This window comes from Macrobrachium nipponense, chromosome 2 (assembly GCF_015104395.2).
Source record: "Macrobrachium nipponense isolate FS-2020 chromosome 2, ASM1510439v2, whole genome shotgun sequence".
Classification (NCBI taxonomy): domain Eukaryota; kingdom Metazoa; phylum Arthropoda; class Malacostraca; order Decapoda; family Palaemonidae; genus Macrobrachium; species Macrobrachium nipponense.
The window spans coordinates 140,655,916-140,680,659 of record NC_087201.1 but is presented as its reverse complement, the minus strand read 5'-3'; the positions used below and the strand labels follow the sequence as shown (position 1 = coordinate 140,680,659).

General features: G+C 40.5%; 1 protein-coding gene across 3 annotated transcripts in view; it reads left to right on the top strand.

Annotated features, from left to right (window-relative positions):
- Positions 1-13,734: 13,734 nt before the first annotated feature.
- LOC135221046 (transmembrane protein 53-like) overlaps positions 13,735-24,744 on the top strand; it is a gene marked incomplete at its 3' end in the record, with an annotated part of 30,451 nt that continues 19,441 nt past the window's right edge. The window contains 1 exon segment of one of the 3 annotated variants that reach the window (XM_064258778.1): positions 13,735-13,837. 3 annotated transcript variants of the gene reach the window in all.

The window sequence follows — 24,744 nt, the reverse complement described above, 5'->3', positions numbered from 1 at the left end:
AAATAAGATTATTCTGGGAAGTTTATGTTTTGTATGTTTGGTGACTCAAATGTAAAAAAAAATTTTTTTTTAAAGTCTGAATTTCATATGTTTGAAAAATGCTGTGACTTCTGAAAATAATCAAATTAGGGGAATAGCTTAACTGATTATATCGGAAAACATCGATTTCAAACTTAATCAATTAACGGAAATTCACTCTTCCCAACATTTGGGATTTATTACATTGCCTCTTTCAAATGAAAGTAATTAGAATTGCAATAAATTAAAGGGAATCAACATTTAGCCAAGAACTTAAAAGAATGGAAACATATATTTTATAAGTACTAAGAGGTATTTCAGTGATGGTCTGATAAACGAGAAGGCGACAGATTAAAAAGAGGAAATATAACGATAAGAATTTCGATTATCTTTAATGTTTGTGTATATATATTAAGTGCAATTCTCACATTTGAATTCTGTGGCACTCATGCAACACAGATACCTGCACGGATGCATAAACGCTGACACTGACACACACAGATATATATATATATATATATATATATATATATATATATATATATATATATATATATATATATATCCAATGTGGCACGAAGATATACACGTATTTGAGAATATCCTTAAATCCACGGTAGAAAGGTAAGTGAAACAGGGACTTGGAACAAGTACTTTCGTAGTATATATTCTACTACGAAAGTACTACTTGTACCAAGTCCCTGTTTCACTTACCTTTCTATCGTGGATTTAAAGATTTTAAGGATACACACACACACACACACACACACACACACACACACACACACACATATATATATATATATATATATATGTATATATATATATATATATATATATATATATATATATATATATATTTGTGTCAACGTTTATGTATCTGTTCGGTTATCTGTGCTGTATGGGTGGCAACAGAATTAAAAAGTAAGAATTATGCTTAATGAGTCTAAGGGTAACTAGCACGTGCCAAGAACATGGCCAGCCCATACTAAGACATGTAGGGACCAAGCAATAAACATTGCTATTAAAAGATACGTGCCAAAAATAAAAGTATAAGAAATGCACGTAAACGTTTGAATTTACTATTATTATTATTATTATTGTTGTTGTTGTTTGTTGTTGTTGTTGTTGTTAAAAATCCACAATTATATATTAAAATATATTTCTATGTAATATATAATTGTAGATTTTTTAACAATTTGTTCTTCACGCGACTGAATTTCTTAACAATGATTATTATCATTATTATTATTATTATTATTATTATTATTATTATTATTATTATTATTATTATTATTATTATTATTATTATCTCAAACATGTTTTATTAATAAAAAACAATGCTTTAAATTCTGCCCTTATTTTTAATAAAACATGTTTGAAAGAAGGTCTGCTTCCAGCATATTATTATTATCATTATTTTTTTTTATCACAGTCCTCCAATTCGACTGGGAGGTATTTATAGTGTGGGGTTCGGGTTGCATCCTGCCTCCTTAGGAGTCCATCACTCTTCTTACTATGTGTGCCGTTTCTAGGATCACGCTCTTTTGCATGAGTCCTAGAGCTACTTCGGCCTCTAGTTTTTCCAGATTCCTTTTCCGGGTCTTGGGATCGTGCCTAAATTATTATTATTATTATTATTATTATTATTATTATTATTATTATTATTTTGTTTTTTTTTTTTTTTTTTTTTGCTTTATCACAGTCCTCCAATTCGACTGGGTGGTATTTATAGTGTGGGGGTTTCCGGGTTGCATCCCTGCCTCCTTAGGAGTTCCCATCACTCTTCCTTACTATGTGTGGCGTTTCTAGGATCACACTCTTCTGCATGAGTCCCTGGAGCTACTTCAGCCTCTAGTTTTTTCTAGATTCCTTTTCAGGGATTTTGGGATCGTGCCTAGTGCTCCTATGATTATGGGTACGATTTCCACTGGCATATCCCATATCCTTCTTATTTCTATTTTCAGATCTTGATACTTATCCAATTTTTCCCTCTCTTTCTCTTCAACTCTGGTGTCCCATGGTATTGCGACATCAATGAGTGATACTTTCTTCTTGACCTTGTCAATCAACGTCACGTCTGGTCTGTTTGCACGTATCACCCTATCCGTTCTGATACCATAGTCCCAGAGGATCTTTGCCTGATCGTTTTCTATCACTCCTTCAGGTTGGTGCTCGTACCACTTATTACTGCAAGGTAGCTGATGTTTCTTGCACAGGCTCCAGTGGAGGGCTTTTGCTACTGAATCATGCCTCTTTTTGTACTGGTTCTGTGCAAGTGCCGGGCATTCACTTGCTATGTGGTTTATGGTTTCACTTTTCGTATTGCACTTCCTACATATGGGAGAGATGTTATTTCCGTCTATCGTACTTTGAACATATCTGGTTCTTAGGGCCTGATCTTGTGCCGCTGTTATCATTCCTTCAGTTTCCTTCTTTAGCTCTCCCCTCTGTAGCCATTGCCAATTGTCATCGCTGGCTAGTTCTTTAGTCTGTCTCATGTATTGTCCATGCATTGGTTTGTTGTGCCAGTCCTCTGTTCTTTCTGTCTTTCTCCTGTCTCTGTATATTTCTGGTCTTCGTCTGCTTTTATTAGTCCTTCTTCCCATGCACTCTTTAGCCACTCGTCTTCACTGGTTTTCAGATATTGCCCCAGTGCTCTGTTTTCGATGTTGACGCAGTCCTCTATACTTAGTAGTCCTCTCCCTCCTTCCTTTCGTGTTATGTATAGTCTGTCCGTATTTGCTCTTGGGTGTAGTGCTTTGTGTATTGTCATATGTTTCCTGGTTTTCTGATCTATGCTGCGGAGTTCTGCCTTCGTCCATTCCACTATTCCTGCGCTGTATCTGATTACTGGCACTGCCCATGTGTTTATGGCTTTTATCATATTTCCGGCGTTGAGTTTTGACTTGAGTATCGCCTTGAGTCTCTGCATATATTTCTTTCCTGATCGTGTCCTTCATCTCTTGGTGTTTTATATCTCCTCCTTCCATTATTCCCAGGTATTTGTATCCTGTCTCATCTATGTGTTTGATGTTGTTCCCATCTGGTAGCTTTATCCCTTCAGTTCTCGTTACTTTGCCTTTTTGTATGTTGACTAAGGCGCATTTTTTCTATTCCAAACTCCAAACACCTGTTGACTAAGGCGCATTTTTCTATTCCAAACTCCATCCTGATGTCCTCAGATACAATCCTTACAGTCTGGATTAGGGTATCTATTTCCTTGATGCTCTTACCATACAGCTTGATGTCGTCCATGAACATCAGATGGTTGATTCTGTTGCCTCTTTTCTTGAGTTGGTACCCGACATCCATCTTCTGTAGTACTTTTGTCATGGGAATCATGGCTACTACGAAGAGTAGTGGGGACAGTGAGTCGCCCTGGAAGATCCCTCTCCTGAATATTACCTCTGCTAGTCTTATTCCAGAGCTTGTAAGGATTGTATTCCAGTTGCGCATTGTATTTTTGAGGAAGCTGATGGTATTTTCCTCTGCCCCATATATTTTCAGGCATTCTATTAGCCATGTGTGTGGTATCATGTCGAAGGCTTTCTTATAGTCTATCCATGCCATGCTTAGGTTGGTTTTCCTTCTCCTACTGTTCTTCATTACCATTTTGTCTATCAGGAGCTGGTCTTTTGTGCCCCTACACTTCCTTCTGCAGCCTTTCTGTTGGTGGGGGATGGTGTTTGTTTCCTCTAGGTAGTTGTATAGCCTTTCACTGATGATACCTGTTAGTAACTTCCACACATTATTGGTAGGCAGGTGATAGGCCTGTAGTTACTGGCTATATTTCCCTTACTCTTGTCTTTTTTGTACTAAGGATGTTCTTCCTGTGGTCATCCATTTGGGTGCTTGGTGATTTGAGATACAATGCTGGAGTTGTTCTGCTATTCGTGGGTGTAGGGCCTTGAAGTTTTTGAGCCAGTATCCATGGACTTCATCGGGACCTGGGGCTTTCCAGTTTGGCATTTTCTTTAGTTGGTGTCTGACTGTGTCTGTCGTGATGTCTGTGAATCTTTGTTTTATTCTCCCTGTTTCTTCTTCCTTGACTTCCTGGAGCCATGTTGCATGTTTGTTGTGTGATACCGGATTGCTCCATATGTTTTCCCAGAGTCTCTTAGTTGGTTCGGCTTCAGGAATTTCTGGGTGGTTGTCTTCCCCTCTTAGTTGGCTGTATAGTCTTTTCTGGTTGGTTCCGAATAGTTTGTTCTGTTGGTATCCCTTATTCCTGTTCATGTATCGTTGGATCTTATGTGCTTTGGCCTTAAGCCTCTGTTTTACATCTTCTATTATGTTGTTTAATCCCCTCTCTTGTACTTTGTATTTCTCGTTGAGTTCCTCCCTTGTTTTCTTGCTTCTTAGCCTTTTTTCTGCCATCTCTTTCAGTTTACTCAAGTCAGATCTCATCACCAAGATTTGCTTTTCCAGTCGCCTTTTCCAAGGAGGTTGCTGTTTTGGTTTCTGTTGGGTTGGTTGTGCTGGTGGTGTTGGTGTTCGAATTCCCATCAGTTCTGCTACTAATCTTGCTCCTGCATACGTCAAGTTATTTGTTTCTGTGATACTGGTGGTCTGTATTATGCCCATTATTTCATTGACCTCACTTGTTTTCTCCCTTAATTTCTTGGTGTTGTAGGCTTTCATGGAGGGGATCTTTGTTCTCTCTGTATCTGGCTCCATCCATTGTCTAATCTTTTCTACCCATTCCGTCCTCTCTGTTACTTCGTCGGTGTTTCTTCGTGTGTCGTTGTTTGATATCTCATCCTCCCTGTCGTCTTCTGTGGCATCGTCTCTCAGTTCGTCTTCGTGTAATTCGTTGTCGTGTGACATTTCCCTTTCCAGTTCTTCTCTTTCTGTTGGGGAGAGCCAGTTCTTTTTCTTTATGTTCCTTACTTGGTCTGCCAGCCTCTGCTCTGTTTGGGGGGTGTTATTCCTCTCATTCCAGATGTTGACCAATCTTCTTCTATATCCTCTCTCCGTCGGGTTGCTTTTGATGTAGCATCTCCATATTTCCTTATTTTCTTCTCTTGTCCATTTCTTCCTTCGCCTCTGTAGCTCCAATCTCAGGCTGTTGATTATTGTCGTTGTGGTGATCAGTTGCTGGATGACGACCTCCAAGTACCTGACCGTCTTTCCCTTCAATTGGGTTGAATACCTGGTTGCCGGACGAAGTCCTCTGTTGCCAGAGGTTCCATTTACGTCGTTGTCGGTTAATCCTTCATTTCTTTCCATCATTGCTGAGTTTTGCTATTTAACCCATAGCTGGACCCTACCACCACATCAGGGATAGGTACTCATTTACAGCTGTGTAGACTGAGGAAATTATGGTAAAGATCCTTTCCCAAGGAATCAACGCCTAGGAGAGCGGTCACCCATCCAACGACTGACCAGAGCCAGTGTTGCTTAACTTGACTTAAGTCTATTGACGACCTAACCCACTCCTCCACGGCGCCACATATTATTATTATTATTATTATTATTATTATTATATTATTATTATTATTATTATTATTCTGAAGATGAACCTTATTCATAAGGAACAAGCCCACCACAGGGGCCACTGACTTGAAATTCAAGATTCCAAAGAATATGGTGCTCATTAGAAGTAAGAGAATGTAAAGGGAGAAGCAAAGAGAAATCTCGTTTATCAAAAAGAGTAGATAAACTAATAAATAGATAAAAAAATGTATGTAAATGCAAGGAGATTAGTATTAGGGTAGCAATGCATTGCATCTTTGCTTGAACCTTTGAAGTTGCATTTGCACGACATCCTCAGGAATACTGTTCCCCAGTCCAGCAGTGTAAAAAGATCATCAATCCTATCATCACAAAAGATAAATGGCATTCAAACTAGAATACTGGTCAGTGCTTACTATTCTGTAGAATTCAGCTGAGGGACTGAGTTTTATACAGTAGCTGAGCCGTCTGTCTGATGTGTATTTCGGAACTTCCCATTCAAATGGATATTCAGTAGACCACGAACTATTGCAACACTGCTAAATTCGTCTAATTCATCTCGAGGCAGTTGCAGACTCAGAATATTCATTTTAAATTCTATCCAGGCCATGATTCACGTTCAACATTAAGCGTGGTTTTTTTTTTATAAACCTGAAATAAATATAAAGCGTATTCAGTGATGGTATTGGCCATGTACTTAGAAGTTCAATTGGTTCTGAATTGCATCTTGCGAGTAGATGCATGAAAAATAATCATCATAATTATGATTCACAAGACTAATTACCTTTGTTGTAATATATATATTTATATATATATATATATTTATATATATATATATATATATATACGTATATATATATATATACGTATATATATATATATATACTATATATATATATATATATATATATATGTGTGTGTGTGTGTGTGTGTGTGTGTGTGTGTGTAACAGTACACGTCATAAATACGGTCGTCATCACATATGCAATTGAGTTTGATTTTTGTATTTAACTCATCACATGAAATGAGACAAGAAGTATAATAGGACCTGAGCAAAACATGAACATGAAAAACAAACAAACGTTGGAATACCGGCAGAAATAGTTGAGTTTGCCACATCCTTTATGCATCACAGAAAACGTTTGCAGTCTCTATCATTGATCGTCCTCCAGCCTAACACGTGCTGATCACGGGACCACCTTTGCCAACCAGCCTACCGGTTCAGAGGCCTCTCGTCGGTTCCAACATCGTCGAAAATAAGACTTCTTTACGGCCAACAGCTTTCATGACGAGTCAGAGTAAAATTCGGAGCTAAGATCAACATCCTATGCCTTGATTGATAAGTCCATTAACACTCACCAGCATCGGCAGCGTCGGACGATATGGCAATTGCCGAGTTGTAACCAATATCACAATATCTCTTTGATTCTCATTTAAAGTTCAGCTTTTTGCGTCGAAATTGTGCAATGAATCTGTAGATCACTTTCATTCAAGAGAATGCTATCCGTCGTTTGTCCACCAAAGCCTAAAGTTACTCTACGAATATAAAGCTACCAGGCAACTGTTTAGTCGTCAACATTAGAACACGTGTAGTTGCGAGCAACAAATCTAAAGAAAGTTTTAGTAGAGATTTCTATAAACGAGATCTAAATAATTTCTTCATCGAAATTAAGATCCTCGCAGTTTGTCCATTATAAAGTTAAAGCCACTCTTTAGGAAAATAAAGTCATTGTTTTTGCGTAATAAATTGTAATGCCGTACATAATAATTACATGAGCACTTTACTTGTATATTGCAAAATATAACATTGATCATCATGAGAGCATCTGAAGACATCTTAGTCCGCAAGAGTATGTTAGGCCTAAATCCGTTCCCGGTGAGGGCTTTGGGTGCGTTTGTTACATAGCTACGACAATGTCTTAATTTACGGCTTGAAATTTCGCTATCGTACATCAAGAATAATATTCTATTAAAATTTCCTGATGACAGCTTCATGCCTCTTTGAAAAAAAAATGATGAACAAAAGGTGGTAAACAGCATCTTAAATGACGTCAAAATATGCCGTGTCTGGCAGCGAGCTAGCTGGAAGGTCAGTATTGCAAACGATGAAGCCAGCACAACAAACCGTGGTGGGGCCAGACTAGAAGAAATTCGCTATATTTCTAAGATATGTTTTCGCTCAGTTGTAAGAGACATTACTTTTATTGTTGTTGTTCTTGTTGCTGAACTAAAAGAAATTAATTGTTAATGGAACGCTACGCAATTGCTTAATAAAATTTCACACATCTTGTCTGCTATACAGACCTGTAGCTACTTGTAACAGTACTTCTACTTTCAAATAAGAGTCAATGACCTTCCTTTTGCCACGCGTCGTTAAATATTTCTGTAAACCAGTTGCGTTCTTTCAAATGTTCTTTAAATGCAACTTGTCTTTGAAGTGTGTGTATCATTTTTATCTATTCGTGGGAGTCTTACGCATGTTTTGCCACACTAATATCGACTGATGTAAATAGCGAGAGGGAGGATCTCTCTCTCTCTCTCTCTCTCTCTCTCTCTCTCTCTCTCTCTCTCTCTCTCTTGATATAAGCTATGATCACCTAATAATGCGTTTTAAACGCTTATAATCCTATATCAAACTTATTAACGACCATATGAGTACATCACATATTTTGGAAGTCTTGTTATATAACATATCTTGAAACTCCCGGTTGTTGGAAGTTGATCGTTATGTAACTCAGATAAACGTTGCATAACGTGCTAAAAGAAAAAAAAACTATGACTTGGAAACATAGAGTTTGTATCTCGTGTATAAGTTTACATTTGCATTTATCTCAGAAATAGGAAAATATTTATTGCAGTATTGTAATATATATTACAGAAAGTGTAGAAATACGTGTATTTTTTATAAGTTTGATTAGGAAGATTAACTAACAGTTAGGAACTATTTTGATTAATTGATAAGGTAAGACAGGACAGAAAATGTAAAAAGGAAACAGCAATATTACGAAACAAAAATGTTCAAAGGTTTGAAAGTACATGGGTCTAAGGTAAGCCTAGGATATAATTGATATGGATGCGCTCCATAGGGGGTTAGTGCCGTCAGTGCACCTCACGTGGTACGCTGTAGGGATTAATCAAGGGTCTTTGCAGCGTCCCTTTGGTCCCTAACTGCAATCACTGTCATTCCTGGGATGAAAATTGGGATTGTTTGAACTAACTTTCTTCTATAGAAGTGAAGTGCGGATTCTGTTTGCAAACGAACGAAAGTAGGTGAAAGCCACTTAGATGAATTACGTACATAGTATTAGGATTCTAGGAATTGAAAGGTAAGAAATACATAGGAATAGTAGAAGCGTTATTATGGATGAAGGAATGTATCAGTGTTCTGAGATGGTTTGGTGATGTTGAGGGAATGAATGATAATAGTTTTTTAAAAAGAGTTTGCAATTCAGAATGTTGGGAAGGAGAAGGCCTAAGAAAGGATGAATTTATCTGTAAAAAGAAGTGCTGGAAAGGGAAGGGTTCAACATCGGGGAGGTGAGAGTGTACAAGATGGAGGTGAGTGACTTAGTGTGTGTGGTGTTTGGCGCTCTGCTAGTACTGTGGAAGATTTGCGCTCAGGAGTTTTAGCCATTTTCTTACAATGTAAATGGGAATGTAGCGTTCATCATTGTTTTTTCGTTGGTTGGAAGACAACTCTTGGTAATGGAAGGCTGAATATTAAAAGTAGTAATATGTGTAACTATCTAAACATATATATATATATATATATATATATATATATATATATATATGACTGGTAAAAATGTTCTGTTACAACAGAATTCCATCTAATAAAAGGAGCCCATAAAAACGCCAAAATATAGAAAGTAAGTACTATATTTCAGTACCTACCTGAAGAGAGAGACAGCAGTCTCTGAAATATAGTACTTACTTTCTATATTTTTGGCGTTTTTATGGGCACCTTTTATCAGACACACACACACACATATACACAAATATATATATATATATATATATATATATATATATATATATATATATATATATATTATATATATATATATATTTCTGCAAGCACCTAAAGCACGTCTTTGCAACGGCCTCTTCTCAGCAGACATAGTAGATCTCGGGTCATTGTAATACCAATTGTAGAAATCCGTCTTATGCAACAGCCATGCTTGGGACGGGCAGACAACTCGCTGCGACTGTTTTCAAGGTCGCCCATTGTGTAACTCGTTTGGTGGACTTCATAATGCGTCTGGTGTTGTGGCTGTACCACATGAGATCTGTTAATGCTACTTTCTAAGCTCGTTTCCATATCAGTTGATCAAGATACATGCATTTATCTATCAAAGTTCACCTGTCGAGTTTTCTATGCGTCTAGGCCTCTCTCTCTCTCTCTCTCTCTCTCTCTCTCTCTCTCTCTCTCTCTCTCTAAACTGCCTGTCTATATTTTGCTATATTCACTGAAGTAGCCGCGATTTTTTCTATACTGTATTGTAAAAAAAAATGCATTTATTTATCTAATTTCGTCAGTTATTATTCATGAGCCTCTCTCTGTCTCACTCTTTAATATATATCTATCTATAATATATATATATATATATATATATATATATATATATATATACACTATATTATATATTATACATAACATAATAATATATGTATATACATACTATGTATATATATATATATATATATATATATATATATAGATAGAGAGAGAGAGAGAAGGAAGAGAGAGAGATGAGAGAGAGAGAGAGAGAGAGAGAGAGAGAACACATACATGCATGTAAGTGTGTGTATGTGTGCAAAAGTGGCAAGAATGAAGCGAATGTAGCACGGCAACACCATTAGAATAAACTTGGTCTAACAAAAATAAGTAGATTGTGGCCGTGAATACTGAACTTGCAAATATAACCGAGTGTATCACTTTGGCAGCAGATTTGGCAGGCGGCTGTACGATGCAAGAGAGGTATTGCATTCAAATATAGGAGGGACCTTGAAATACATCAGTTACCCTTTATGGGGGATTGGGGGATAAGGCGGAGTTAGAAATGAATATGTATATATGAATATGTAATACACACACACACACACACACACACACACACACACACACATATATATATATATATATATATATATATATATATATATATATATGTGTGTGTGTGTGTGTGTGTGTGTGTGTGTGTGTGTGTGTGTAGATAATTAAATACCACATGAAAATAACAGGTACTGAACTTCTGCCTATCATTTCTTGTGGTATTCGCTTATATACTGGAGTCACGTGCATCTACTGTGATTTTTTAAATATATATATATATATATATATATATATATATATATATATATATATATATATATATACATATATATATACGTATATATACATATATATATATATATATATATATATATATATATATATATATATATATGTCATATCACATTACATAGAGAGAGAGAGAGAGAGTGAGAGAGAGAGAGAGAGAGAGGGAGAGAGAGAGAGAGATGCCCTGTTGACAGTGTCGCGGAGCTGTTGAAAATGTTCAGAATTCACAAGAAGAGATGTAATGGTTACACAAAAGAAATGCCACAGCATATACAAAGGCACAAAGGTGTCGACAGGCTGACGATGTTGCCATGAAGATATCTAAGTTTTCCACCTCAAGGTTGATATATCCCTGATTCATCAATAATAATCAGAGCTTCTCATTAATTTCAGGTCAAACAGGACGGTTTTACTTTCTCGGATCACGCTGTCTCGAGATGCACAACACTGGCTGACAAAAACATCGGTCTATTAATAGAAGTTTACAAACGGCTCTTGGACTTAATCAAGGAAAACTAGGTACTAGTACTATCCTGCAAGTAAGCTTCTAAGCTTCTTGGTTAATCATAGTAGAAGTGACCTTAGGGCATGATATTTTTTTTTCTTTTGCATAAATGTCAGCCTAGAAGTGCGACGCGGAAGACGGGATAGTTCTAATTCGATGTAGTCCTCTCCAGCAAAACCAGATAGAACCACTTTGGTCTGGAATCTTTATCCACTAGTAAAATGTCAACGTGAAACCTTCTATGAAATCGGTCTAGTTTTAGGCTACTTTTGCAGTGTTTTCTCGCTGCCCTATGTCAGTACTGTGTTATGGTGTCATCTGCAAACGGTAACCATTTTACACTCCATTCACAAAGTATTTTCTTATCTACTTTACACTGATGCCCATAAAACACTTCATAAAACATGTTTTATTTCCAATATCAAAACTTTTGATTGCTCTCGAAACCTTACCTCCTGTACTAAACAATATCAGCACCGTCTGCAATGCTTCTCTGCGAATTCTAATACAACGTTTTCCTACGTCTGTGTACATACCACATAAAGCATTTTCCTTTTAATTTCATTTTTTTTTTCATAAAAAAACTTGATCTGCTCACCCACTTCCTGGTCTTAAAACCCCACAGTTCATTCGCCTGTCGATGTTTCTGTTATCTTGCTTACTTGGCATTGTAACCCTTTTTTCTCTATATTTTATCATTATTTATACTAACATTATTATTATTAGCCAAGCTGTACCCAAGATGATGCAGAGCTCTAGGACTCTTATTATGTAATGAAGCCAATTATGGAAACAGAAGCTGAGAAGTAAAGAATAAACTATACAAAGGAAACGACAGTGGAAAAAAACAGAGGTAAAGTGCCTGAATAATTATGATGCGACTCATACCAGCCTGACCACTTAAAAATGCATTTGCACCTAATTTCCCATATGTGGTTAAGGCAAGATTGTGAGGATTAACGACATGTCTTGTGGAATGGAATGAAATGGAATATGGAATTTAAGCCAAAGGCCAAAAACTAGGACCTATGAGGGCATTCAGCGCTGAAACGGAAATTCTGAGTAAAACGGTGTAACATGATAAAAACCTAGCAGTTGCACTGTGTTGGTTAGAAGAAGGTGGAAAGTAAGATGGAAGAAAGAGAATATGAACGGAGATACAGTAAGTGGAATGAAAGGGGCTGTAGTTAGGGGCCGAGGAGACGATGCAAAGAACCTAGACTCACCTAGAGCAATGCCTACTTCAGTGCACCTTGAGAAGTGCACTGGATGCGCTACCCTCCTAGGGATCACATGTCTAGTACGATGCGGTGTATCATCGTATAGACAAGGATAATTTATAATGAAAAAGATGATCACTGAACTATGCACATTTGTATGAATTATGCATAATGAGCTAATCAAACGAGGTTGCTAATGAATAGTACTAAGATGTGAAAGAAGAAATTTAATGAAGTCAAGCTTTATCAAACAGTTTACGGAGCGAGTCAGCTGCTGAAGGCCAAATTGACGAATAGTATACAAAACACACCAGGCTAAAAGAATGAAAACTTTTTTAATGATGGACAGTCATTCAGAAACCGTGAAGGACTCCCAATACACTACTGTGTGTGTATAACTGAGGAAAAGTTGTGTTTCTCAGATGTGAAATACCGTTAGGCATAATGCCACCTATAATTTTGAACGAGTTGGTTATAGGAAATTTCAATAAGAGATCGGGGCGGGGGAAATCCAGTTTTCTAGACCTAATGGCAATCATAATTTGAGTTTTGTTAAGATTCAATCTTATTTTCCTCAGTTCGCAATGTGTACTATTTTTACCTAAATATCTGTAAATAAAATTCCCAACCATATAACTACAATCATCTGCAAAATCAACCAGTCTGTTTTCTAGTCCATGCTTTATACTATCACGTGTAAATTAGTTCAACAATAGTGGACTAAGCTTTCTGACATGAGAAAATACCAAAGATTACATCCCTGTTGTCACTGTAGAGCCTATAAACAACCACTCTCTGCCGTCTGTTAGTTGAAAATTCAATGAAAATACTGAAAAAATGCTACATAAATAGATATATAGATGGATAGTAGATAGATAATTAGAGAGATATATGGAAAGCATCCGCTCACACTCACTGCACGTGATACAGGAGCGTCATCAACTCGGCAAGCAAGGAAGAAGAAGAAGAAGAAGAAGAAGAAGAAGAAGAAGAAGAAGAAGAAGGAGGAAAAAAAAAAAAAAAAAAAGACATATTGCGAGCAAAATTTTTTGGCTATATTGGCTACATTTTCCGCCCGGATGGCAACACTTGTCGCACCGTCGTAGGGAAAGAGGAGGCTTGGGCGGCTCGGCATTGGAGATCGGCGAACGAAAACGATAGTCTCAGTCTGCCGTTCATTCGGTCCTGTGAGAGGAGGCTTGGGCGGCTCGGCATTGGAGATCGGCGAACGAAAACGATAGTCTCAGTCTGCCGTTCATTCGGTCCTGTGAGACTAGACGCCATTGCCGTTTGGTACGTCGATTTTCTATATCGGTCTGGAAAAGAAGCTTTATGTTGATGGAGATTGCGTGTTTATAAGGAAACTTGCGTATATTTTTTTCATAGGATTGTAGTGCATTCATGCCTGTCGGGATGCGTGTGTGTGTGTTTCAAGTGTGGATTTATTAAGCGCGCTTGAGGGAACGCAATGGACGGGCGACCGGGACGATGTGAAGTGGGAAGTGGCAGTATTATAGCTTCCTGTGTCATCCCCCTCCCGGAATGGAAAGCCCTTCATTTATTCGCAAGCATCGCCAACGTTTCTTCCGTGTATAGGTCTAAAGAGCTCGATAGATCGTGCTGTAACCACACCTCGATCGGCGATTGTTTCTGTATATTTTGCTCGGTCATGTGCCTGGTTACTCCCCAGAAACTACCACAGGGTGCTCGGCTCGTTTTTCGTCGTGAAGTGACAAGTGGCAGTCTTCGGTGTCTGTAACCGCCGTTATTGTTGCGTCAGTTTCAGCGGCGGTCCTGAGCAGCATTTGGCATTCCGTGTTTTTGTGTTATAATTATACATTAACATCTACTAGGTATATAGAATGGGAGAGGGTTTGTCTACTTCATGTAATTTGTAATTTTTTATGTCGTTCATTATCAGTTAGGCCTATATTTGTTCATAGGCCTAGGGACTGAATTTCATTTGGTATTATCTTTTTTAAAAATGCAGCATACCGGTAGTACTGGTAAATATTAAAGAAAAAACAAAATTGTTCCGACCGTTTCATGCTGGTTGTTAAATGCAGTTTACAGCTAAATAATGAAGGGAAATTGGTCATTGCTAATGTTGGTTGTTTACGTGTTTGAGTAAATGTAATTAACCCTCGCATAAACGCGATGTAGCTAGACCATGTTTAAAATACTGTATGGGGTCTGATTTTTAATATTTAACCCAGCTTTTATTAAATTAAAGTTAAGGTAGTTAGTGTCAGAAACCATAAACAAGAGTGCTCGTTTGTCATGAGGTGACGTTTTGTATACAGGTAAATACAGTAAAATTGTTCATTATGTCCATGTCGGTTGTTAAATACAGTTCAGAGGGAATATGACCTAACCGGACATACCTTTGCCTAACCTAACCTTAGAAGCAGTGTCCTAGCCAGGCCGGGCCCTGGACTGTCCACAACCCCCCGCCACCCCAAGTAACTCATGAACCCCCGTCTCTTTCTGCTTACTATCTAATAGTTATATGAAACTGTTCATTGTGTTTGTTGACTGTTAAATGCTGTATGCAGGTAAATAATATTAACGAACTGGATATTGGTACGGCAGCCGTATCCCTGATTACGATGGATAGTTGGTACGGCAGTGTATTGCGCATACGCGAACCCTTGTTTACCGCCTGAGGCATATAGACGTCTATGAAGAGGCAAAGTTCCAGAAATGGTATATCCGTAGGTTACGAAAGATCGAATCGGCCCTGAAAAGAGCTCCGAAAAGATTCAAAGATTTGAAGCTTAGCTAGTAAGGCAGTGCAGCAGTCAGTAGTGCGTTCAATATGGGAAACATGCTGTTAATATGGACCTAATTTGGAGCGCCTGCAGATTCGTCGGCCAAGAGTACTTTCTGCCAGAGCATCGGCGGATGAATACAAACAAAGATGGCGGCCGTTTGTTTTGGCGCTAGTTTTGAAAACTGTATTGTTGGAAAACCCGAAAACCTAAAAAAACGGTAATGGGGGACCCTATTGGGAACCGTTTTTGGGTGGGGGAAGAACACACGAGTTTTGGTTAAAAGTAAATGAAAACGGTAAGTAGGGGGGGACCGATTGGGAAACCGGGGTTTTTTGGGTTTTTTGGGTGGGGAGAGAGGCAGACGACGACAATGAAAAAGGAAAACCACGAAACCCTGGCAGACGGAACACGTGGCCAACTAAACTGTAGGAGCTCCTGTTCCAACTAAACTGTAGGAGCTCCTGTTCCAACTAAACTTGTAGGAGCTCCTGTTCCAACTAAAACTGTAGGAGCTCCGGTTCCAACTAAACTGTAGGAGCTCTGTTCCAACTAAACTGTAGGAGCTCCGGTGATCGTAACCAAACGAACCAACCTAACCAAACTTAGGCCGCGTGCCCTTACCTGGCCGGGAGGCTTCGCCCCCCTGGACCCCCCAGTATAGTATATTAAGTGATTGCTACCTAACCAAAGGAACCAACCTAACCATAGTTAGTGTCCACGTCCTTACCTGGCCGGGGGGCTTCGCCCCCTGGACCCCCCAGATATAGTATATTAACAGTGATTGCTACCTAACCAATGGAACCTACCTAACCAAACTAAGTCTGCATGTCCTTACCTGGCCAGGGCTGGACCCCCCTGTGTAGTAAGTTAACAATTAATAAATATCTAACCAATATAACTTGTCCATACATATGGCTGGCACCGTATATCCTTACTGATAACTAAACAAAATGAATATTTCCGAGAATACATTGGTTAAAGTCACGGCCACGTTGTTTGCTCGAACACATGGACTGCGTTCGAACACGTGACTTCTAGCGGACGTGAATGTTCGGATGTGTTGAGCGTGCCTGACTTCAGCATAGCGGAAATAACAATGGCGTGCTTAATTTGGACAAAATAATTAAAATAACGCATTTACATTGATAACGGCTGTGGTTGCATAGAAAAAAAAACGAACGTACCTAACTAAAAATGACCGTAACGAAACGAACCCACCTAAGCCGAGTTAGAACGGGTGGACTAACACTTTTCGTTGGCCTACTTAGAAAAAAAATACAGATAATTGAATCGAGCAAGCTCGTATGATCTGAAAAAAAAAAAAAAAAAAAGTATAAAACCGGACTTACCTTTGTTGGGTTGGAAATCGGGGAGTCGAAATCGGAAATCGGCAGACAAGTCGGACGGGTAGAACTAAAGCTGGAAATCGGAATCGTCAGACAATTCGGACGGTTCGAACCTTCCTCTCTTCGGAGCTGGCTGGAGTGATTTTGGCGGGATCAGGCCGGATGAAATTGGGGGGACAAACACTCGTGTTTTAAACGGATCCGTTTGGGTAGAGCGATCTATCAATGATTGTTGCGTTTCAGTGGAATTAGACCGCATTTTAACGGGTGTTGAAACTACTCTATTTAATGGATATGCACGTTTAACTAATTCTAAAAATGCTTTAAAAGGACAATCTACATTTGAAAGGTAACGCTTCTTAATGCAATACATGGAAAAATATGAACTATATAATGTTTTTACTGTACCACTTCTAGGCAAAACATTTCGTTTCAAGACCCGCCATGTGGATTCTATTGTGTTTGTGTGTATGCGTTTATCATTGGGATCAACAAAATGTAGTGAATGATTTACATTAAGGTGTGTTTTGAAATGCTGACTTAACGTGTGGTAGGATTTCCAACAATCTGAAATTACGGTTGACTCTGGATGAATGTTTTCAATTAAAATTGGGAGGAGTGTTTCTACAGATCTATCGGGAACAACTTGAAAGAATGTGTCCTTTGTTTCGCGATCTAATCCCACAAGGACCCAACAACCATCGACACGTCTACCTTTATGGAATTTTCTCTTCCCAAATTTGGATTCGTCAATTTCCACGATGTGTCCTGGCCCCCAATTTTCCGGTTGTCCTGCACCAAAATCGGTTTGTCCTGCCCAAAAATCTCAATACAAACTTCCCGGCAGAAATTGTACCAATCAAACTATGGTATGGTCGGAACCTATACACAGACTCATCTTTACATATGTCTGGGGAAGTTTGTAAAGCCAGCAATGGATCAAGCCCAAAATAGTCTTGTAGGATAGGTGTGACCCAGAGAAGAAGGAGCCATTCCGAATTGCTTTCAGTTTCCGACATCTTCGAACGTTACACCGCCACTGGAATGTTTCGCCATGCTTGATCAGGGCGAATGTGCCTTCATCACACTTATTACACTGACCGCTGAAATCGCCAATAAGGCCACTTTTTATTGTAGTGTCTTACCGAACAATTATAGAGCCGTGATTTCCACGAGCGGCAGGATACTAAATTCAAATTTAGCGCGTCGGCGTCGCCAACACTGGTGGTGATGACGTCATCTCCCTCCACTCGCGGGAGAACCAGGTACAACTGCCCAGGTGAATCCAATTCTTTTCCTGCGGCGTCCGGTGAACATCGGTGGTCGGTGCGGTTGGATGACTTTGCTTCGCTTTTTTTCTTGTGGAATTGATCTTCGGAATTGGTGAAGTACTCTTTTTTGGCGTTTGTTGTTATTTTGCTTTTTATTTAGGCGTTGCCATGTCGGATTATAGTCCGTCGGGAGTTAGGTTTTGCATCTCAGGATGTAAAACTAGATTATCCAAGTTAGAATATGATTCTCACACTAAATGTGTTAAGTGTAGGGGACAGGTTTGTTCAGCAGATCGAACATGTAACGAGTGTAATGATTGGACTGATTCTCAATGGAAGTTTTTTAGTTCATACTCGGAGAAATTAGCTAAAGACAGAATTAGAAAAGCAGCGCTTAGGGAAAGTAGACTTAGCTCTGCTTCGTCTTGCGATGCTTCTGTTCCTTCTGTTTCTCCTCAAATTGTTATGTCTCCTTTAACTACACCTCCTATTCCTCCTACTAATCCCACTTCTCCGGCTTCCCGTGTAGTTTCTTCCACACCATTGCCAGTCTGGAATCGAGGTTAGATCAGAAATTTTCGGTACTAGCGAATACGGTTTTGCAACTTGGTAATTCAGTTGAGACGTTTTGGAGAAAGCGGTTCAGGTAAGAGTGTAGTTGAGGGTGCGTCTGTCTGTCCTGACACGTCTCCTAGACAAAGGTCACTGTCCAGCTCCCCCGCACCGGGGAGAAGACATACCGGAAGTCCAAGGGAGTCGATCGGGGATTTGCCCACAGACAGGCGCCGCCTCTCTTGTTGAGCCTGTTGCGCTTCAACAGGGCTCGGTTAAGCGTTGGAAAGGTGTTGCGGTCAGACGCCTTTCGAATGATTCAAGCGATTCGTCTCCGGTCGCGCGGCGCTCTTGGCGAGATTCGCCCGTTTCGCGTCCCTTAAAGAGGCGTTCAGGCGCCGATTCTTTGCCTCCTCCAGTCAAGCGGTATAAGGAGCCTGAGAGTAGGGTTGCGGCCGCGGCGTTAGCGGCTCGTTCGTCGCCTCAATCTGTGCCTTTTTCGGCTCCATATACTAGTAGAGATTGTGGTTTTAGCGCAGTTAGCTAGCAGCTAAGGGTGTTTTTCTTTAGGCGCTTTTTCGTCTTTTACGCGATGCGCCTGTTTCGCCTCGAATTTCGGCGGCTCAGAGCGAGGCGCAAGTAGTTTTTCCGCCTCCATGCTGAACATTTAGGCTCTTCCCAAGCCTACGTTAACTGTTTTTGATTCGTCTCTGGCGCCTTTGCGCAAGCAGTTAGAGATGTTAACCAACTGATGAATGTGTCCAAGGGTGGTTCGAAACCTTCAGATCCGGTTGTAGTTCCGTCTACTTCTTCGGCGGTATCGGAGAATGAAGAAGAAGTAGAGGAGGAGGATTCTCATCACCTCTCGTGTTATTCACGTCTCCTTAGATTTCTTCTGGTATCTTATCCAGATTATTTTGAGAAAGCGGCTCCTCGCTCCCCAACTTCGACTTTTTGATGAGGAGGGAAAAACTTCAGACCCTCTCCTCCCAAAACTTGTTCTATCTAAAGCGGTTAGGACATTCGTTGAAAGAGACTGAAAAATGGATGTCTATGAAAAGAGACTTAGGGAAGGCTCTTTTTGCTTACCCTCCCTCTAAGTTGCTTCGTAAGAGGTATAGGTTTTATGTAACTGGGGAAGCTCCTTCTCTGGGAGTTTCTGCCTCCTCCCAGGGAGACTTCTCCAGTTTAATCGACTCCTCTAGAAGATCTGCTTTCGCCGCAGCGAAAGTTTTCTTTACAGCGCTGAGTTGGACCATGTTGTAAAGAATCAATTTAAACTTTTGGAAGTCTTAGCTTCCATTGGATTGGACTATTGGCGCTTTAGCGGCCAAGATCGAAGATTGTCCTTCTCTTTCTCAGGAGTTAGCGGAGGATTGGATTGGTGTTCTGTCCTGTGCGGACAAATCCATTAGGGATGGATGTGATGAGTTAGCTTCGCTCATCGCCTTTGGTACCCTTAAGAATAGGCAACTTTGGTGCTCCTTTGCTTCTAAAAGGGTTACTTCCCAACAGAAGTCTGCTCTATTGTTTGCTCCGTTTGTGAAAGATAACCTCTTTCCAGACGATGTAGTGTTGTCAATTTCGTCTGCGCTAGATAAGAAATCTACTTCGGATTTAACTGGCACAGTATACTAAGAGACCTAAAGCTCCTGTGGAGACTGTTCCTTCGGTTTCTCCTCTGGCCAAGTGCCTTTTCGAGGGAGGGAGAAAACCCAAGCGCTTCTTTCGGCCAAAGTCGAATTGGCGACCTCAGTCTAAGGCCTCGGCCAAGGTTAACAAACCTTCCAAATGAAAGCTCGGTTCTTCATGCCAACCAGTGGGAGCCAAGCTGGCTATGTTTTGTGAGGAATGGGAAAAACAGAGGAGCAGAAGCCTGGGTAGTGCAAGTACTCAAGTTCGGCTATCGTATTCCTCTCGTTTCACCTCCCTCGCTCACCTGTGCCAATTCCATTCCAGGCATACTCTCCGGGCTCAGACAAATTTCTGGCGCTAGCCGCAGAAGTGGAAGCGCTTGTTCTCAAAGAAGCGATAGAAACAGATAGAAGCGAAGGGGATTTTCCTCAGGCTTTTACAATCGCCTTTTTCGTAGTTCCCAAGTCATCAGGGGGCTGGAGGCCGGTTTTGGATGTGAGCGCCCTGAACTTGCATGTCCAGAAAACAAAATTTCATATGGAGACCACTCGGTCGGTCTGGAGTCCATCAGACAGGGGGATTGGATGGTCTCTTCTGGACATGCAAGACGCTTATTTTCACATTCCGATACATCGCGAATCTCGGAAGTACCTGAGGTTCATGTTCGAAGGCAAGGTGTTTCAGTTTCGGGCGCTTTGCTTCGGACTAGCGACCGATCCTCAAGTTTTCACCAGGGTTCTATCCCGATAGGAAGCTGGCTGCACATATTAGGAGTAAGAATCTCCCTCTATCTGGACGATTGGCTTCTCCGGTCGGAATCAGAGAGTCGGTGCATGAAGGACCTTGGAACAACTCTGGATCTTGCCAGAAAGTTAGGAATTCTGGTCAACAAACAGAAGTCCCAGTTGGTTCCATCTCAGAGCATCCTTTATTTGGGGTGATTCTGAATGCTCAGGTTTTTCGAGCTTTTCTGTCCCCGAAGAGGGTTTTTCAAGGCTGTCTGGAGACAGTTCAGGAGTTCTTGGACAAAAAGGTAAGTTCTGCCAATCAGTGGATGAGGCTCTGGGCAAATTGACGTCAGTGGAGAAATTTGTGACGTTGGGAAGACTGCATGAGACCTCTGCAGTTTTTCCTGAGAGCCTCTTGGTGCAGGAAGGACACAACCAGACTCGATTACCTTTCCTGTCACAGATCAAATAAAAGAGGACCTAAGGTGGTGGCTCTTCTCGAGCAAGGTTGGAAGAAGGGTTAGATTTACGACCCATCCTCCCGAACCTACAGTTCTTTTCCGACGCATCGGACACAGGTTGGGGAGCCCTACTGGGAAATCAACGGACTTCAGGAGCTTGGTCGGAGAAGGAGAAGAAGTTCCACATAAATGTAAAGGAACTGTAGCAATTTTCTTGGGGCTCAGACAGTTTCGGAGTTTAGTAGAAGGCTCGAGTAGTGGCAGTGCATTCCGACAACTCCACGGCTCTCTCGTACGTGCGGAAATAGGGGGGGACTCAGTCTTTCTCTCTGTACGAAGTAGCCAAGGATCTCCTCCTGTGGTCAAACGAAGCGAAGGTTCAGCTAGTCCCGAGATTTGTTCCGGGAAAGATGAACGTTCTGGCGGACGAGTTAAGTCGTCAACAGCAAGTGTTACCTCTGGAGTGGACTTTGGACAACAAGATTTGTCAGAAACTTTGGCGCCTTTGGGGACGACCGTCAATAGACCTGTTCGCGACATCAAGGAACAACCGTCTTCCTCTCTTTTGTTCTCCAGTCCCAGATCCTCTAGCTTGGTCGGTGGACGCAATGCTGTTGGATTGGTCGGGTCTGGAAGCTAATGCATTCCCTCCGTGCGGTCTAATAAGAGAGGTGCTGAACAAGTTCATGTCGCACAGCAATGTAACACTAACGTTAATCGCTCCCTTTTGGCCCAGGAAAGAGTGGTTCCCGGACCTTCTCCAGTTTGTTAGTAGACTTCCCCAGACTTCTTCCTCCAGAGAAGTGGCTTCTCAAACAACCGCACTTCAAGAGGTTCCACCAAAACTTGTCCGCTCTAGCTCTGACAGGGTTCAGACTGTCCGGAATCTTGTCAGAGCGAAAGGATTTTCAAGAAGAGCTGCAGAAGCTATCGCTCGTGGTAGGAGAGAGTCTTCTAACAAACTCTATCAAGGGAAGTGGAGAATCTTCAGAGAGTGGTGTAGAAGTGCTAAAGTCTCTACTTCTGCGACTCTTTAACAGAAATAGCAGATTTTCTTCTATTTCTTAGGAACTCTAAGAAAACTGGCTCCTTCGACGATCAGAGGATATAGAGCCATGCTCTCTTCGGTTTTTCGACATCGAGGTTTGGATATTTCCTCCAATTCAGATCTGTCGGACCTCATTAGGTCTTTCGAAACCACTAAGCTCCCGCAAGATACAGTGACTTGGAACTTAGATGTGGTGCTAAGTTCCTCATGGGGCCACCGTTTGAGCCTTTGAAGTCGGCTTCACTCAGGAACTTGACTAAGAAGGCACTTTTTCTTATTGCACTAGCTTCTGCTAAGCGTGTCAGCGAATTGCACGCTATAGACAAAAGAGTCGGTTTCTCTCAAGGCAATGCTGTATTTTCGGTATCTTTGACCTTTCTAGCCAAAAATGAGAATCCTTATAATCCTTGGCCGAGGAGTTTTGTGGTAAGGAACTTATCTGATTTGGTTGGACATGAGGAGGAAGAAAGGCTCTTATGTCCAGTCAGGGCTATTAAGCAGTATCTGTTTGCCACTAAGGGTATTAGAGGACAATCTTCTAAGCTCTGGACCTCGGTTCAAAATCCCTCTCGTCCTCTTTCTAAGAATGCTATATCGTTCTTTATTAGAGAGCTTATCAGGGAAGCTCACTCGCAGTCCGAGAACGACAATCTTTCCGTTCTGAGAGTTAAAGCTCACGAGGTTAGAGCAGTGGCAACTTCTTTAGCATTCAGAAAGAATTTATCTTTAGCTTCGATTCTTCAGAGCACGTTCTGGAGATCGAATTCGGTTTTTGCGAGTCATTATCTCAAAGAGATAGAAACGGTTTCGAGCAATTGTAAAACGTTAGGTCCGGTGGCGGTTTCTGGCATGGTGTTGGGAGAAACGGCACAGGGGTCGTCACCTCTATGCTAACTTTGTTTTCACCTTGAATAGGTTGTCGAGTTCAAGGGAAGCTGCGGTGGTACTGAGTACCTGGGATACTCACCAGTCTGTTAGGTCAGATTTTACAATGGTTGGGGTATATATGTTTTTAAATCGGTGGTGTTTGGTGACAAATGTTTTGTATGATTGAATTTCTGGTCTTAGCCCAGGGCAAGGGCAATCTTTGTTGTTACTATCCTCCGTCAGTCAGCCTTGACTCGCTTGAACTACGGAAGGATTCCACTCCTGTAGAGGATAACTTTGGTCAAATTCCAATTCCTCTACAATAGTAAGAAGAGCACCGACCAGAGGCAGTAGTAACAGTCTGCTGTAGCTCTCTTACCAAGGTAAGGTACAACAGACACCTTGAGTGTTTACTGGTATTGCAATAAATGTAACCATTTAAAAATACTAGTGGTCCACTGAATTCCCACCTTTCCCATAAATGTGTAATCAGCTCTATAATTGTTCGGTAAGACACTACAATAAAAATGAAATTTTCATTATTAAAATGAAGTTTTATTGTTATACTTACCGAACAATTATGATTATACCACCCTCCTCCCCTTAGGTGGACGGACGGGCAGAAAGAATTGGATTCACCTGGGCAGTTGTACCTGGTTCTCCCGCGAGTGGAGGGAGATGACGTCATCACCACCAGTGTTGGCGACGCCGACGCGCTAAATTTGAATTTAGTATCCTGCCGCTCGTGGAAATCACGGCTCTATAATTGTTCGGTAAGTATACAATAAACTTCATTTAATAATGAAAATTTCATTTTCATTAAAAATATTAACAATGACCTTTCGTCCTCACATAATTGCAATACATGATATAAAGAGACTGGATTGACCGCAGCAAACTGTTCGTGAGTGGGATACGCGAGAGGGTCGCGGAGGGCATGAGGACGAAGCCATGTCCGGGAAGGACAGCAAGAAGCGACTGGGAAGGTCGCATGGCTTCTTGGGTCGGCCTTGGGGTCGCGCATCGGGGCACACGAGGTCGTCAGCTGTTCGTCAGCTGTTTTTTCGGTCAGCTGTTTCGGATGGAACTACTTACCTTGGCGGAGGGATTGGCGGCCCGGACAGAAGGGGTTACGAGGCCTGCCCAACGAATATGCATGTTTAACTGACAGTTACTGAATTGAAGTTGTTGATACATCATAAAATCTTAGGAAGTTGATACTATATATTAAGGATTTATTAACGTGCCATAAGAACTTACATACTAAGATAAGGTACAAGCTTCTGATTAGTCGTAAAAATTAAAAAGGTATATACCACTTTATTTGATATTGGTTTCATGGAATTTAATTAGATTTCATTCATGTTAATTTTCATCCTTTTAAGTATGGTTTCATCTTCAGCATTAACAATATTGACTTTATATAGTTTTATATTAGTTCAAAATTAACCACACTGTTCCAGTCTTTATAATTAATGTAATTGCAAATTTTGTCATCGTTTTGAACTTTTTTTTTTT